At 38.0% G+C, this 19,110-nt stretch overlaps 1 protein-coding gene across 3 annotated transcripts in view; it reads right to left on the bottom strand.

The window, feature by feature from the left end:
• ERBIN (erbb2 interacting protein) overlaps positions 1-19,110 on the bottom strand; it is a 117,786-nt gene that overhangs the window by 80,205 nt on the left and 18,471 nt on the right. The gene's annotated exons all lie outside the window — the stretch shown is intronic.

A 19,110-nucleotide genomic window follows, 5' to 3' on the forward strand; every position in this document is an offset into this window, starting at 1 on the left:
AGATGATGGACCATTCTGAGTAAGTACATGAAGATTTGCATTTGCTTCCAGCACGCCCCAAAATAACCTGTATTTCGCAACACTATTGGTATACAGCAGGGGACATGCAGTTGAGAAGTGTTCTGCCAAAGGATATGGGTATGCCTAACAACCATGGCATGGAAAAGGCACTTTTATAGGTCCCTGATTGGCTAAGTTGCTATATTAATTATATTTTAATGTTAAGAGTTTTGCTGTTCTGCCAGAGTATCTACAGTTCTGTTCGAGATATTCCTAATTATCTTAAAACTGAATGACATGGCAAGAGTTTAGCAAAATTAAACTTTGTTCATTACTTACAATATCATAGCAGCACTTTCGGCAAAGATGGTTTAGAAAAGGCACTCAAACTTGCACATATGCATATAGATCAGATATGTTGATTTTTGTTGTTGATTGTTTTCCTCTGGCCGAAGAAGTATCTCTGAAGCGTAAATGAAGACAGAAAATTTGACTTGAATTTTTTTAAAGATACTATTTCCAAATTATTTCATTCCCATGTATGGATTAGATGCAAAAACTCTCACTGTTTAAGTGCTCCAAGGGGAAACTGTGGTTTTACAGCAAAATAAACACACCTAGATTTAGAAAGTTCCCCTTGATAGTAGTGGAATTAGTGCAGAAATTACCAATGTGGCCAAGTTTGATCTTACCAGTGAAAAAACTACTATAATGCACATGTACCAGCTAGGAGGAGTTTTGCAAGTCTTATTAAAATTGCAAGGAATCATTTATGAATCAAAAAGCCTGCTTCTCAAAGCATATGCCTCAGCACATACGCTCTGAAAAGTTCTTATAGAAGAACAAAACATAATGTTGTTACTAAACAATTATACCTACAATACTTCTTTGCATTAGCTAGGCCTTCTGATAGTGATCATATTGTGACTTTTACTTATCCTTAAACCTAGTATTACCCCTAAAACCAGCAAGATACAGCACTATTTTACAATGTTTGCCCCAAGTAATTATAATTGTGGAATGATGGAGGTCCGAAGGGGCCTCTCCAGGTCATGTGGTCCAACCCACTAACACCACCACCAAATTAGGGCCAACTTCAAATTTGATGCAACAAAGTCATAAGTTACTTTTGAGTTAAGGTCATTGTCAGCAAGTACAAAAGCAAGTAGGCTAGTTGGCTCATTTGGAGATGATTCCAGGGAAGAAAGTTAAGAATTAGCACTTTTCATGAACCATGGAGATACACATTTCCTTTCCTTCACTCTAGCAAAATTACTTCGTCTGTGTAATTGCTACTTTAGTTCCTAGTTGCGAGCATCACAGTTTAGCACCAGGCTAGTCTGATTGATAGCCAAATGCAAACACTTACTATCCTAATCCTATCCCCTCTCCCAGGGATGGGGAAATGACAGAGAAGAGACTTGTGGGCTTGAAACTAAAACAGCTTTAATGAAACAATAATAAAGAAAGAAAATAATAATATATACAAATATACTAAATCTACACTCACGCCTGATGCTGGACTCAGAGATCTCCCTGGCTGGACTCAGCAGCAGGAGGGAGCTGAACGCGGGAGCTGGGTTCAGAAACACCTGGATCTGGGACCATGGGCAAAAAGACAGACAAGGTCCGTGTTAGATGCCAGCCACTGAAGAAGAGGGCTTGTCGATCGTGATCCCTCAGTTTTATGCCGAGTATGACCTACATGGGATGGAATACTCTGCCAGTCAGTTTGGGGCTGCCTGTCCTGCCTACTCCTCCCTGCCAGGTGTGACCATTTTCATCCCTTTCACTTACTGCACTCTATCAACTCAAGGATGGTCTTGGTTCCTATAGAGATAAGCAATGCACCTTCTGTGTATCAATGCCCTGTGTCGTTACATCTAGAGAGAAACACTCTAAAAACCACACAGTTAACTTGCAGAAAATGAAAATGTTTCAACGAGGCTTAGCTGGAAAGTTAGAAAATGTATTCTACTTTAGCTCAAACCAGAACATCAATTCTTACTAGTACAGCTGAATAACGATACATTGATTCAATCATTGATGGATTTATGATACACAATTCTTCATCTCACAGTAATCCCACTATCCATTCCTATCATGAAAATAGAAATAGCAGTAAAATCCATTAACAGAACCGAGATGGCTTATATCAATGCAGGTCTTATGAGGAGCGGCTGAGAGAGCTGGGGTTGTTTAGCCTGGAGAAGAGGAGGCTGAGGGGAGACCTCATTGCTCTTTACAACTACCTGAAAGGAGGTTGTGGAGAGGAGGGTGCTGGCCTCTTCTCCCAAGTGACAGGGGACAGGACAAGAGGGAATGGCCTCAAGCTCTGCCAGGGGAGATTTAGGCTGGACATTAGGAAAAAATTCTTCACAGAAGGGGTCATTGGGCACTGAAACAGGCTGCCCAGGGAGGTGGTTGATTCACCTTCCCTGGAGGTGTTTAAGGCACGGGTGGACGAGGTGCTAAGGGGCATGGTTTAGTGTTTGATAGGAACGGTTGGACTCGATGATCCAGTGGGTCTCTTCCAACCTGGTTATTCTATGATTCTATGAATGGACAAAAACAAAATCAGAGAAATAACTATTCAACTGGAATTTATTACTACTTTACAAGAGATAGGTAGTATATTCAAAGTAGATGAAGTTTTCACAGACTTGCAAATTATTTTCCATAAACCAAGGTTGCCTTGCAGAACACTAAACGTGAGAAGGAGTAAATTGTTACACTACACTGTTGCTAACAATTCTATTTAAAGCTTTATTCATGTTTACTGGATCCATTTCTGTGATGTCATTGCATGAGCTCAAATAGCCAGACACCAAGCCAGGAATAAAAGTGCAGAAAATGGAAACATGGCATTGATTTTATACTCCAAATTTAATGCTAACAAGGAAGAATTTTAGGAAGCTCCAAACCCAAGCATTTGAAACCTAGTTGACATCTCTAAACACTGCATACATTTAACAAAGGATTTATTTATTTATTTTTACACAAGTCGTTTTTTTGATCTATTTTCAATCTAGTTTCACATGAATTGGTTTCCTCTGCAGTACACAATACAGCAGTATGCAAAATGCAGAAAATAAGAAACAAATCACGCACAACAGAACACTACTCAAGAGCTTTGATCAAGAAGACACAGGTTCCTGGACCACTTACTTTGACCTCACCATCCATGCTATCAAACTGGCAGGTCTCAAAACAGCAGCAGTATGCGTCCCATGCACTGTCACAATTCTCTACCAAGTTACTTTTGTCTAACTGACATTTCTGCTAACTCACTAACTAGAAGTACACAGCAGTGCCAAGCCACACAACAAGGCATACTTCAGCCTAAGGAAGCATTGCTGTTACCAGTAACAAAGGGAATCCAACTTGGCTCTAGTCTAGGCATTAAAACGCAAAACCACCATTCTTTTAAGTTATGACAACTCTCACCTAAACTTCAGGCATGTCAAAGATTTCCACTCTTGCTCTAGAATTGACAACAGCTTGAGAGAGAGGACTGGACTTGCCTCTGTCATATCAGGAGGCCAATTAGCACCACAAACAATGTGACATGAGCACTCTGAATAACAAGAGAGGTTGCAAAGCCATGAGAAAACCATTTAGATCTGCTGCCCTCAACCTTTGTGCCTGTGACCCCTGCCATTTTCACTCTCTCCTCTATCCCACCGTCTTCATTCTTAAGAGTTTCCCAACAGCACATGGATCCCAGACAGTGACAGCTCCTTTTCCAGACCTATTCTTTCTAGCCACAGCAAATGTGCTCAGACCTCAGCTTTCTTTCATGGTAGCACAACAGAGACTGATGATGGGCAAGGAGAGGAACGTGGAAAATCTCGGAAACAAATGACTAAGAGAATAAGGATATGTAAGAGACAGAACATATTAATTTAATCAGTAGTAGGATTTCTAATTACAAACATTCACACACACATATTAAACTACACTAGAAAGCGTACCATGACCTTTAGCTCTTCTTCCCTACACCCATCTTTTATTAGATATTGATATACTTTAGGGAAGTACATATCTAAGTTTATTTGCACAGTACTTAAGGCATCATGTCTTACAGGGACCATGGGCATGTATAAAATGCTGGTGGCACCCAACACACTTTTATGAGAGAAGAATGCTTGGCTAATTATTGCATTGAGCAGATGCTGACTCAGTAACAGAGATAACCTGTTAACTACTTCAGTCATGAAGATTAAAAATTATCTAGATACTAAAGTGAGCATGACTACCAAGCATGACAGAAAAAGAAAGAATAGTAAGAACTTTTGGCAAAGACTCTGGTCACAGTATTTAAGCACACGTTCAATTCCCTAATAATGATCTGTGAGTATCACACAGTCCCACGATGAGTCATCCATCTGAATGACCTAAAGATTGTCACAATGTACACTCCTGTCCTAAAATACAAATGACTTGAGATTCAAGTCCTTCTGGACAACATTTAAATGTATGTTTCCAGCACCCAAAAAGATCAACTTATTACTCATACTTCATTAACAATTACTGCAAAGATGGTATATTTCCCCTCACTTAAAACCTACTCACACGTGTACCCTGGATGTTCCTGATTATAAAAACACAAAGCTGTGGATACTTGCTGCAGCACAGACCTAGGCATGGACAGAATTCAGACTACAAATTTTACGGATTCTGTGAAAGCTTGTGCCATTCTAAACGCGTGAATTTGTCTTGTGTCTGTTTTTTCATTACTACCAGGGAAATTCTGCAACACAGTTTCAACCACTAACCACCCGAGGCTTTGTACTTGGATTTATCCAGTTACACATATAACACACTGGACTAAATTGTTAAAACCAATAAACACCTAGTAGTTGTCTCAAATAGTTTAGAAAATAGGAACTTGATTAATCTATTGCATTTGCCATATTTCAGAAAAATAATTTAACGGCATAGTAGAGATTTCAAATTAAAATTGTTTTAAAAATAGCACAAGTCAACAGCAAAGAGTTGCTATAATTGTATATTTAATTACAGATTTCACTCAACCAGCCAAGTCATTGTTAGGCTACGTAAATTCCTGAGTTCCCTTTCCTTCCAGGGCAGAGGTAAGCAATGCTAGTTGAGCAACACTTAAACCTATTTTTAGACGTAATTTTCCACACATACATGTACAAGCATAACTTTCCAATTAACAATTGCTATTCTGAACCTTTTACTTCCTTCTGCACTTATTTTGTTCCACACTGCTTAACAAAGTTGAATTAGGACACAACACTGACCCAGTTTGATTACAATCAGCAATCTGAGAACTCGCTGGCAAAATTACTAAACATTCATAGCTATAAATGAAATGAAACTCAGCTGTGCTCTTAACATACAAAATAAGATAAGAATATTAGGGTGTTATTGCTTTTTTTAGGTACATTTAAAGAAAAAAATAAGTATAAGACACTTTTTATAGCTTCAGCTGTCAATTATTGTGCACGTCAATTCACTGTCAAAACAGTATATTATTAATTCACTCCACAGGCACATTATGAAGATCGATTCTTGAATGTCAGTGTTCCCTATAAACAATAATAAAGAAACCAGGAGGAATAATACATTTCTATACTCAAATCAGAAATTAGTAGAGCGGGAACAAAGCAGAATCAGAGAGAGGAATTTTTAAAATACACTGATTTGAAGTAGGAATATACTCTCAAGGCAAACATCTGGTATTAAAACTTTTTAGTAAGCTGTGAGCAAGTGAACAGCTACCTTACTGGAAGTTGAAATTTCCTGGTTGAACCAGTATTAACTTCGTAACTAACCACAGGTGCTACTGATTGTGACTAACCACATACAATGCCAAACCAATATGTATTTTTAACCTATTACTCTTCAGATAGGCAGGTGCCATCTGCGACTGAGGTATGATCCATTTCTCCATGACATTATCACATTACTCTTGAAAAAACTAATGCTGCTTAATCTCATGGTTTGAGCCAATTTATAAACACTAAGCCTTGGCTTGCTGTCAGATCTCCTCAATACCTGCCTGAGCATCAATGATGGAGATGACTGTCACTTTTTACCACATAATTTAAAGCTACCCAAATGCCTGTTACAAAACAAATTTACATTTTTCTAGGAGTGATTTGTTTTATGGATAGAATGGAGCTATACACACATTTCCTATACTTTTACTAGGTAACAGGATTATAATTGTCTTTTAAAACACAAAACCAGTCCAGGACCACCAGCTACCTAAAATAAAAGGCAAACAGTCCATTAAGGTAGTGGAGATTTCTACCACTTGAAATCACAGATCTGCAAGATACTTAAGCCTCAGCTTGCAAAAAAATTAAGAAAATTAACATGCTGAATTCAACTGATTGGAAAATGGTCCTAGTTTTTTTCTGTATAAAAAACCCAACACCTCTGCAGATTAAATGGAAGTAACCAATGCAGAAATAGCTTTTGAATTAAAAAAAAAAACAAAGAACACAATGGTTATTTAAAATCCTGAGTAGAAGAAGGCAGTGTGCAGGGGAAAATAAAAAAACACCAGACATGAGACTGCTGTGTTCCTTCTGATAATGAGGTTATAGTGAGTGTTGTTTTCCCTCAATTCTTAATTTATTTTTTTTATTAAACTCGACCTAAACTGTAGCAAACTAAATGTAACAGGCAGAAACTGATGGTTTTGCATAGACTGCAAATCACCAGTAGGTTTCACCTCATTCCCCAATTCTCATTCTTTCAAGGGTCATCTTTGAGAAATACACTGCTTGGAGGCATCTGCTCTTCATATATTGATAGCAGTGCTATCAGACTGCATGCCCTGAAATGCACTTGGAAGACTAAATTCACCTGTCTTCCAAAAACCTTTTTACTGAAGCTGCCCATTCCAATTCATTTCACCAACATACAAAATGCATTATTAGATCTGGTTGTCAAACAAAGGAGGCTTGGAGGCATAGAGTGGTGTGGATTTCTAGATGTAATTCCACTCTTACTTCCAAGTGAAGAAGAAAACAGGATGTGAGCTCTAAAACCAACTTTATACCTGATTAACCTAATCTCAAATCAATCATTCGGGATCTTCCAGATCTTATCCAACAAGCCAATATAAGATCAGGATGGAAAACTGATGTCTGTATTTAAAGCTTTCACAGCTTTGATTCTGTTTTCCTGCAGATTACTGAATTCTAACTTCTTACAGAGAAAATGGGTAATTTATTCAACTGCATTAGATAACACCACTATGCAATATTCTGTCTAGTAATAAGACACTGCCACTTAAAAAAAACCCACCAATCTTATCCAACAGGTTGATTCCTAACAGATCAGTCAACTTCGTAAACAGCTGAAAAAGCCCTAATTTTTTTTCTAGGAGGGAAAAACAATCTCGGTAATACATTATAACTAGTGAGATTAGAAGACTAATTCCACTCTAGATACCAGCTTTCATTTTAATACCATTAAGGGATCAGAACTGAGACAGACTGGTAATGTTATGCATGAAATCATGCAACACAGCCCCAACTCATGTGCTCTAAGACCATGTACACATAGTCCAGTTTTCCCACAGAACTATACACATCTAGAGAAGAAAATAATGCACTCGAATTTAACAAGTCCACACCAATGTTCACACCAATGACAGACTGAACTGAGAATAAATGCTAAGGGCATGATCTACAAAAATACAGACCAGAATGAGTGCTAGCAGTTAGATAGCAGTAATGCTATTAGCACTCTGGCTAAAAAGAAACACTCTCAACAGCTTCCATGAGACCTGGCAACCAGTAAGTAAACTAAAAATAGCAAACACCGAGACAGAGCTTAACTTAATTTATCTAACACCCACTAGTTTAAGACTAATGAGTCTTAAACTAAATCTCACTATATGTAAAAATGCCTGGGTAATCATTCGCTACAGAAATCACATCTCTAATGACACCCAATCAGTTAATACTTTGCTTTAAATGCTCACATTTCAAAAGAAGGGCAACTTAAAAGAGAAGATTTTCTTGCAATCAAAATTTTCTCTTAAAGACGGAAATAAAAAGGAAAATAAGGAAAGACACAGAAAAAGAGAAAATAAAAACTTGGATGGGTGGCACACTTCTATCAGTTCAAGACTTTCAGAGACTTAGTACTGCTCTACAGATGAACCTTCCAATTAAGAAGTCCTCAATAATGGTGAAAGCCCCAAAAGAGTTCTCTTTCGCTTTCTCATACAATCAATCCTGATTTCTTTCGCTGTTGGTTAACTCAATCTTCTGCACTCCTCTGCTGCTGCTCTTTTTAGTATATTCTTTCCCACTTCAAGCTGCAATCCTGTCTTTCTAACACTAAAGCATCCCTGACACTTCCATCTCAAAGGAAAGCTCCAGATGACCACTTCTGGGGATTGCCTACCTAAATTCAGTGCACATGGAAACAGAACTTAACCTCAAGCACCACCACTAATTGTTCTTACTACATTCTTTGATTACGTCTGTAGAAATCACCAGCATCCTGCTTGTTATTTTGACTCACAACTCTCCTCAGTTGTTTCTCCCTTCAGTTCCTGTAGTCACATTTCTCCCCTACCCTAAACAACCAAAACAAATTCTCAGCACACAAAACTGCACTACTTAACACAGAAACAATTTCTATGACATTGTTTGACTGTGTTGCTGTTTAAAGCACCTCCATTTCCCCCTTTCTTTATTAGAGAAATAATAACCTTATCCAACTTCTTTTTCCAAACTAATTTCTCATTCAAGATCAAACAGGAGACTCCTATGCAGTCAATAATCAGCACCTATCATAACCAATTTTTGAAAACACCATTTGACAACACTGCCACACAGATACATAACGTATTCAATCTGATTTCCTCCATATTCTTCCTCACCTCTTGTCTTCACAGCGATGCTTAAAAATAAAATCCTGACAAGAACTAGGCTGCTGATGTGCAAACATCAAGTTAACCAATACTTCCTATCATCACAGCCCCAATCATGCACTTCTCTATCCATCTAGGTTATCTGAACCTGCCTGGGAGGACATAAAATTTGTTGTCTCTCCCATACTTCTGTTGAGTCATGATAGGCAATTCTAGTTGGTTTACTAAAACTCCTTTAGGTTACATCATCATCAAAGAGCCTCATCCTGTTTAGCAATAAAATTCTTTTACCCATCCTTCTCGTAAAAACACTAACATTCATTACACATATTACAATTGTACCAACACATGCATAATAACGCCAGCAGCTGGTACACGCTTTCTAACTAGAAAATTGAAAGTAGAGATATTTACCTGGTCCATCTCCTTAGTGCCCCAAATAGTAGCAAGCAAAAACAGAATAACGTTCTTATTATGATTTCAAGAGAAGAAATACACTAAGTTCTGACCGTCTCCCAGTATAACAGGGAAATAAATGAACTATGGCAATCGGACCACAATTCTATCTTGGTATGTGCAGAGAGCAATGACGGAAGCTAAAAGTCGAGCTATTTCTGTGACATCTGAAAGAAGGGGCTATTTTTCCTCTTGTGATCTGATTAGCTCAATTACACCTGCAGAAACTTCCTTCATGCTTTTGAAGAGTTTTTCCTCTGGATTAGAGAAGGGGTGTTTCTGCTCCTAAACGTGAGCACATCTGTAACTGTGAATAGAGATTTAGAATAAGTCTGGAATACTTTTTACTTGAAGTCTGTATTTTAGTACAAAAGGTAGGGAAGGAATGAAAGACCATCAGCAGCCACATAAACATCTAAATTGAGCAAGTGAATAGGTTCTAAATAGCCCGAGGATAGCAAAAACACCACAGAGGTTTCTTCAGCTAGCCAAGGATGAGAGGGAGATCAAGCAGTTTCATGTCCACATAGAGCAACAGGAACATGCAAAAGAAAGATTTTTCTCACATATGCAATTTGTCCAAGAGGAAGAGAGCATAAGAATAATTTCACGTGATATACCAGTGAAAAAAAGGAGTCCTCTAACTTAAAACCAGGCTGAAACAAATTAATTATAGGATTATATATATACACTATAATTATATATATAATTTTATGTGATAATATAATACGTTTATAATTTTTTAAAACTATAATTTATTGAGTGATCCAGAAATAAAAAAAAACTGAGACACCTGTCTGCTGAAAAAGCCTACAAATGAGTCAGATTTTTAAGTTCCACCTTCAAGTCCGTCTCAATTACTTCCTATTTGTCTCCTATTTTACCACACAACTGAAAAAACAACAGGGTGGTATATTTTATCTCATTCTCAAGCATTTTAATGGCCCTAACATTAAAATCCATTATATTTTAGATGGACTTCCTGCATCTTTCACTTTCTACAGCCTTCAGCTTCTAACATCTAACTCCTTGCTGTAGCTCTTTCCTTTTTTTCATTAATACATGGACACTTTTTGCTACTAAATTACTCTACTTCAGATTTGTTGTTTCCCAAGCCCCCAGTAAAATATCCTTGATTTCCCCTTAAAACCGAAGTAGAAAAGGAATTTCTATAAAGATGATTTGTCTGAATGGCTTTGAAGCGGTCTTTTTAGAAAGAAAGAAATGCCGCTCATTACATTTTATGTTTATTATGTACAATCAAAATCAATTCATAGCCTTTTCTACTTTACCAAACACAAAGAGGTTTTAAATATGCAATTGGTACTTGGCACTTTTTCATGTCAGGTGCTACTCCAAATACTTCTAAACTGACTTGTAAGACTATTAAATCCATCACCTTTTTTAATGAACACTTCAACATTAGCAGTATGAGACCACCTGCACAGAAAAATTAAGTTTTCTGTACTTACAGAGTTAGTCATCCTATATGTGACTGCAATTTGATGGTTCGCAGAAAGCTATTTATGCTATGACTTAGCAAAGAGAATACTAATTAACAAATACTATTTTTTTTTCAGTTGTTAGAAGTAAAAACAACTAAAGTTTTTTTTTAATAAAAACAGCACTACCCTTTTCCCCTCACTTTGTTCTTTCCAAATCATAGGCAGCTGTTAAAATCAAATATACCATTCTTCCTACCAAGAGCCAGAGACATTCAACAGTTGAATCATTCAGGGGAGGGGGGGCACCTCCAAACTGATTACCAAACACTTCTTTCTTATTACTCATCAGTCTTTTATGACTAGCATTTTGAATACCTTGATTTTGCATTAGAATAAAGCTATAGGTTTTTTCTTTATATACACATTTTATTAACTATTCTACTTGCCTCTCCTCTGTCAACAATGTTCTCTTCAAGGCACCACTTACATAGCTGGCTGGTTCACTAGCAGAAAAAAAACTCTGCAAAACACACCACACCTGCCCTTTGTCTATTTATACATTGCTGTCTTCCAACTGTGTGGGTGTAAAATCCCCTTGAAAGACAGCTTGTCTGTCTTGGATGGCTGAAGATATTGATGAACATGAAATCTGTAGGATGACAACTTGATGGTAACTGGATATTCTACTTGCGCACTACTCCTGCCATACTACCCTCTCCTTAGAAATCAAAGGCAAGTCACTCTTCTTGGTTTTTGTATCTGAGGCTTCTTTGGCCTGAACTTGTTGCAAACTGCCTAGTTGCAGACTGGCCTGCTCCATATGCTGTTCTGTTTAGTAACAGCCAATATTTCTCATCCTGATGGGGAGTTCTGTAATTCCTCAGACTGCACAGACCTCCATACCATTGCTGTGCAACTCTTCAGACATAGTAACAGTCCCAAAAGAAATCTATACTTCATAAAAACTCGTATAATTATATTTGTAAACTTGTACAGTTTGTGCTTCATATAAAAAAAAAAAAAGTATTTTGGCAGAAAAACAAATCATGACACACGCATTACAGCTCCCCACAGTTGCTCATGACATCATTAGAAATAAAGCATTTTACTAGGTATTTCTGCCTCACGGTACTTTCTTCCCCCTGGGGGGGAGGGAAGGTGGGGGAGGGAGGAATACAGTTTCACATTATAATAGACACAAATACATCATTAAGAAAGTATCCATTAGGGGGAAAGGAAGAAATTGTCAATAAGGTACAAGTGACACAGAAGCTGTATTTTAACTGAAGAAATGGCCACGGACATACCTAAAGCAGACTGCGTTTGTCAAGACCTTCAAAGACAACTGTCAAAAGTAAGTTTGCTTGCATAAATTAGTTAGCTAACTCCACTGAGCAATGTAGGTGGAAAAGGAGAAGGGAGAGGAAAAAGGAAGAGGAAGCCAGAATGTGCCATATTATTTAAATACGTTAGAAGTATGCTCTGCATAGTTTTCCTCTGAAACCACCACACACATTTATGGCACTGCACAATCAGTTTTCTATTTGCTAGTTGCTGAATTGACAAATAGGATCCTAGAACTGCTTATGCAACACAAGAGGAAGCCTTTGCAAAAAAAACTCAATAAATTTGCCTAGATGTAGTCAGGATGAACATTGTTTTCCTCTGAACATTCAATCCTGGCCATGAGACAACCAGGAAGCTTATCACAAAAGCCAACCTGCTGATAACCTCATCTCGTTTTAGACAGACTCCGTTAGCAGTGTGAGCATTAAGTGACAAACTAACTGCTACCCTTCATAAATACTCAAACTAGAATAATGTTCACCAAAGCAGTCAAAAATATTATACTGTTGAATATCCACGGGCCTTATGATCATTTCACCAATCAAGATTGCTCAATCATACCTATTCCGTACCCCAGGGAACACCAGGCTAATGGAACAATGGCTCCCCAAGTGCACTGCCAAGTGCACCACCCCATATACATTGGAGCAGGCACTTCCTGCCAGAACTTGTCAATATGAGTAGGAAGGGGGAGATTTGAGCCAGCGTTACTGTTGTAAGGACAAATGAATCAGCAACAGGGCTCACAGAGTAAATATGCAAATGAAAGCTTATATAAGAAGCTTGGAATGCGTCCAAAAACTATTGAAATAAAGGAGTCATAAGAACACCAAAGGGATGGGATATGGGGGTGGAGGGACTCTTTAGCCAATGTTATTTTCTTTATTCAGGTGGAAGTCCTAATGGCAAGGCAATGAAATAACAGGATGCTCTTAAACGGAGTCTAATTACACACAGCTTCAGAACTGCATCCTCAAATAAAGTGTAATCAGGAGATGAAATAGGCAATATTTTTCCATTGTTAAAGAAGCTACAATACTCTGTACAAGTGAAGATTTTCACTTGTTAGACAGCCCATGTATTTCAAAAAGTAAAAAAAAAAAAATCTGGTTTTATCATTTAATAAAGTTTCTTTCATGCATTTCAGCTATACACAATTAAGAACTCATTTAAGATCTGTATGTTCACCATGTTATCTCAGTACCTGTAAACACATGTTGACACATTACCTTCATGTTTGACCTAAGCATTTATCAAGTGTGCTAACAGTGCATTTAGCAGCATAACAAATTATGGCACTTTTTCCAGAAAGCTCTTCATTACAAAACTCTGAGAAGCTGGAGAACACACACTCAAGTGGCAGTAAGAAGCCTCTATCCAAGAGAACACAAGACATCAGAAGCACTTATTAGGTCTCTTGTAGTACCTAGAGTAAACACTTGATCATAACATGCTTTACAGTTCAGCTAGTGAAGATCTGCTAGCAGCTACACACCTATCACAAAGCAATCATTTGCTTCCCAATCCTGCTCTTTTTAGCTAATAATTTTTTTCCTCCAGTAAAGGCTCATTAATTAAGTCTGCCAATGCGCCAACAGTTAGGAGTGAAAAAGGGACTAGACATGACATTAGAGCAACTGCAAAGCAACAAAAATCAACACTAGATTAACCATTCCATTTAAATTATCTTAGTAAGACTTAACAAGCATTTCAATTGAGGAGGCTGAGGGGAGACCTCATTGCTCTCTACAACTACCTGAAAGGAGGTTGTAGAGAGGAGGGTGCTGGCCTCTTCTCCCAAGTGACAGGGGACAGGACAAGAGGGAATGACCTCAAGCTCCACCAGGGGAGATTTAGGCTGGACATTAGGAAAAAATTCTTCACAGAAAGGGTCATTGGGCACTGGAACAGGCTGCCCAGGGAGGTGGTTGAGTCACCTTCCCTGGAGGTGTTTAAGGCACGGGTGGATGAGGTGCTAAGGGGCATGGTTTAGTGTTTGATAGGAATGGTTGGACTCGAGATCCGGTGGGTCTCTTCCAAACTGGTTATTCTATGATTCTATGATAATACGAAAACAAGCAGATCCACAACAAAACTAGTATTACAAAAGAAAATTTCTAATTCAACATAAAATCTTTTGCAACACTCAAGCACATGTATCAGCCTATTTTCCTATACATATTAGGGAATGTTACTGAACAATATGAATAGCATAACAAAGGAAAGGACCCTTTCTAAATCGTGCTGTGCACTGTTGCCTGAACTCCCTCCTTTGTTATTGTTAGCTTGACAGTAAATAGGACTGCAATAGCTTATTAAAAGTCACAGCTTATTGACATGATAAAATCACTTCTCCTTTGTGACAATTTCTTCATGGTACCACTCACTAGTCAGAGGACTGAGAAATAAGTTTGTGAAAGAAAATCTCGGAAGCTTAATAGGAAAAAAAAAAAGGCACTTGATCCAAATCTCTGTAACCAAGGTTCTACAGAAACAATAATTCTGAAGCGCTCACAAAGACTATCAAGTAGCTTTAATAATATAATTAGGATTTTTCTCTCAGAAAAATTTAAATCTGCTCCTTAAAATAAATATTCCTGCTCATCTTATTTTACTAACCAAATCTTTCCCCATAAACCCATTTTCAAGCAAAAGTCCCAACATTTGTACCACATTTTCATAATGGTTCCTAACATAAATCCCACAAAGAACCCGCAGTACCAAGCACATAATTTCTACAACACAATTAAGCATTTAAAACAGTATTTTTGCTATTTAAAATACTTTCCCTCTCAGAAGTCAAGCATTTTCTGAGCATAGTTACAAATATTTTGTGAGCATATTCTACCTACATTCTTGAATCAGAACAAAAGATACAGACAGCATCACAAAAAAAGCACCTGCTCAATGGTCCTAAATAGGACTAAGAGAGCATACTAAGATCAAACTCATCCTATTAGAGATCCTACTCCAGTGCACTAAGACCAAAATATACTGTTATCTAATAAAGAATTTTTCAACACTTCAAACAGGCCATATACTTGCTAAGAAAAGGCCACATAATTCTGACTACATTGCCCTTGTAATTATTTGAGGAGCTATGGGCATCTGTGGTTGAATTACAGGATTAAAAATAAATTCAAACAAAACAAACAAAAAAAAAACAAACCCAAATCCTCAGTCTCAGACCCCAAAACACACCACCAACAATGAAACAAGCAGTACGTGCTTATAACTAGAAAAACAAAAAAACCTAAAATCATCAGCCTCCAAAAAACAACAAACAAACAAAAAAAAATCCCAAACCCAATCATAGTACCTGTTCTCTATATAGGCAAATAGCACTTAAGTTAGCTTACCCAGGTCTGAAGTATTTCTTTGAAACTGCTTTTATGTTTTGAATGGAGTTACCTGAATGCATTACCATAAAATGGGTTACTGCCTTGCATGCATTACATAGCATCCGAAGTAAACTAATAATGCAGGAAATCATAGCAGCAGCAACAGAAGCCAGGTTGCCTATACACAAATGCTCACAGGGATCCATACCAACATGTTAAAACCACAGACACACGGGCCATAATCTGCGACCCGCATGTGACAGGCTGTGCTGCTGCAGTGAATATTGCCCAGCACTTCTCCCTCAGAAGCAACCATAATCCACAGTTCTTGCACATCTTCCCTGCAAGCTCAAAGTAAGTAGCAGTTACCTCAGAAGTTTGTCATTCTTAGATGCAAGGATGAGTGAAGATATCAGTACATTGGAGAGTAACTGAAACATTAAGGACACCCTGTCCACACCTGGACAGTCACCTACCCAAATCACTCCACCACTGCCAATTCACACCATCCGAATTAGTTTCTTAACTTGGACCACAGATTCATTAGGATGCAGAACAGACTTTAACAAACCATCCACACGGGTCTGTGAAAAAGAATTAAGAAGTGTTTTCAAGATGATGGGGTATAAGGGGCCTTGCACAAAAAATGAGACACTTGGAAATCCATACATTGATTAAACTCAGAAGACACAGAAGTGGTAAAATGTAGCTTACCATCACAACCACCATTCTACAATTATTCATTTTTGTCCTCTGCCAAATCTCAAAGGAATGCAAACAGAGAAAGCAGTGTGCCAAAACACAAGAAAAGGTAAAACTTATTATCATCTCCTCTTCCTAGGCCAGCCAAAAACAAACCATATGCATTGGTAGTGAGCTTGAGTTCAAACCAGCTCTCTTTCTCTTACTTGTATGAATGCAGTTTTAATGCAATTATCAGGTTAACAAAATATAACCAAAACCAACAAGAAGTTATGTGCAGGACCTCAACTGGACTACTTCCTCTTAAAGCACCACCGTTCTGGCAAGTCAAAACCACATTCTCTGAAAGAGACTCTATACCACCCACAGTGTCACAAATACTCCCACAACCCTCAAGGGGAAATACAACTCCTTGCAACAGATGAGGCTTTAAAAAAGCTGCAATTATTTTAATTGGACCTGCCAGCTGCCTTTCATTTAGCTTAACATGAGGTTTTATTAAAGTCTGCAGCCACAGCCATTGGCAAAAGTGGAGACAGTTGCTTACAAGCAGTCTGTTCTGCTTCTGAGCAGCTCACTCTGCCTGGTAAGCTTTTGTGGAGTACTGCCATATACTCTAGATGCTAAGGATACAGTGTTTTATTATGTGGTCCTGGCTAGAAGGCCAGAATAATGCAGTTAGTCTAAGACGTATACAGAACACACCCATAGCCTCATCTTGATGAGGTTTGTTAGGGCCAGTTCAAATATGGTGCCAAAACACAGAAGAAAGACAGTATGATAAATTACAGAAAAATGGCTTTGTCATATGCTTTTAAAACAGCAAATACATTATACATACACACAAATTATGTCTAATACATCTATGTATCTAAATTGATAAACGGAATCTTTCCCAAAAGAAAAAGATTCCAGGAGATGAGATTCTGATTAGCGCATTCTTTTCATAAAACATTCGATATACAGACGTAAAACTAACTTTGATGAGTATTAAAGTTACCAAGGCAAAGAACAGCAACATAATTATCATTACAGTAACTTTCTGCCACTTCCACAGCACTCTGAGACTTGGCTAATTCTAAAATCACCACATTAACACAATTGTTTAACATCTCAGCTACCTTTTCCAAAACACTACTGGTATCAGCTCCCCATGGTGCCATGGCCAGCACAGCTAGGAACTCTGAAGGATGCCAGGGTTGATGACTATACTGCTACTTTCCTGGCTCACTCGGGAATAAAAAAAAAACTGGTTGGTGTCCCTTATGGTGGTGGCTCTGGAACTTTCCTTCTTAAATTTTCCTACTGCTTTCCCACCCACAGCCAAAATTTTTGTATGACTAAAAATACTAACGTAAGTATCGTATTAAATAGAGTTTAGATCTGGCCAGCAACTCCCTTCACACACCCTATTTACGAACTGCTGCTCTATGACGTAAAGATGAAACAGCTTTCTTGGCTCTTAACTAACAGGAGCTGAATAACTTCCTCCTCCCTTGTCTTTCAGTCTACACAGAAGGTTAAGCTTTCAGTTCAATTTGAGCTTTAAGTGGTATCATTGCAGACAGAAAATGGACTAGTGAACATGCTGCCTCCTCCCGACTACATGACTGAATTTGTGATTACTTCTGGCAAGTCTTGAATTTTATTGTATCCTCCATTACTGCTTCAATCACTGACCCTTCCACTACATCCCAGGTAACAAGGCAAATAGACACTAACTGTAGGGCTATATGAACAACAGACAATTGCACAGATCACTACATAAATGATGATTATCTAACCATTACCTTAGGACTGCAAAAAAGGATTGGAACTCTCCAACCCTCCGTTCACTCCCCCTACATTGCTTTAACTTCACTAGCAACTACAATGTATTTCCCACAACCACTAACAACTTCTTGCAACTAAGTAAAAAACTTAGGACTTCTTTTTATCTCAATAAAAAAAGAATACTACCCTGGCAAACATGCTACAAGTCATCAGTGTTAAGCTAGACCCCAAATATTAAGGGCTGTGGAGGAGTAAGGAAATTTTACATATCTTCAGCAGAAAGATCTTTTGCTTTGGCAAAGATCTTCACCAACACAGGACATTTAAGATTCGGCTGGACAGGCTGACAGGCTATTCTGTCTGCATCGTGCTTTTGCCAAGAAATATTGGATCAGATAATCCTTCAAGTCCCTTCCAGCCTAGTATTCTGTGATTCTATGATTGATTCTGGCACCACTTCTCCTAATACAAGTTTTTCCCACAACATGATAATTTAGAAATTAAGTAGAGCTAAGGCTACAGCTCTTTGATTATCACAGTCTTATTTTTTTAATTAAAGCCCATGCTACCTTAACTAACACCAAGAAACAATTCCAGCTCAAAGCCCTGATGGGTAGGCCACTGTACAAAAAAGCACCCATATTCCACTTCAGTTATAAACTAATTTCAGAACAGTTATCAATAAACAGGACTTTTCAGAACTAGACAGATTTGTGCTGTTGAACGCATAAAATCATCCCTTGCAGACAACATCTGACAGAGAACGGGCATTTTTGTGTCTGCAAAGCCAAACATGAGAACGATCAAGTTGAACTTTACACCACTACCACACTGGTGAAAACCATGCTGTATCTCAGAAAAAAAGAAAATTATTTCACAGTGTTCGGTTTCTGACCCTCTGTTACCATTATCTGTCTTTTTTTTAGTAATTCTACCACATGAAAGACCAGGGGCTGCCTATCCATACGAAGTTTTGTTTGGCTATTGCAAAAAAAGAAGGTGGGGTTAGTACTGCTATCAAGCACTGCAGGGTTTAAAGAATGAATCCTAGAGCCCATGCTCAAGTCAGTAGTAATATTACATTATAAACCAAGGCCATCTATCACTTTGAGTAGACTTACTGGAGGAAGACCCCAGATAGAACATTATAATGGACATTTAATTACAAATTCCA

This window comes from Phaenicophaeus curvirostris, chromosome Z (assembly GCF_032191515.1).
Source record: "Phaenicophaeus curvirostris isolate KB17595 chromosome Z, BPBGC_Pcur_1.0, whole genome shotgun sequence".
In the NCBI taxonomy this organism is placed as follows: Eukaryota; Metazoa; Chordata; class Aves; order Cuculiformes; family Cuculidae; genus Phaenicophaeus; species Phaenicophaeus curvirostris.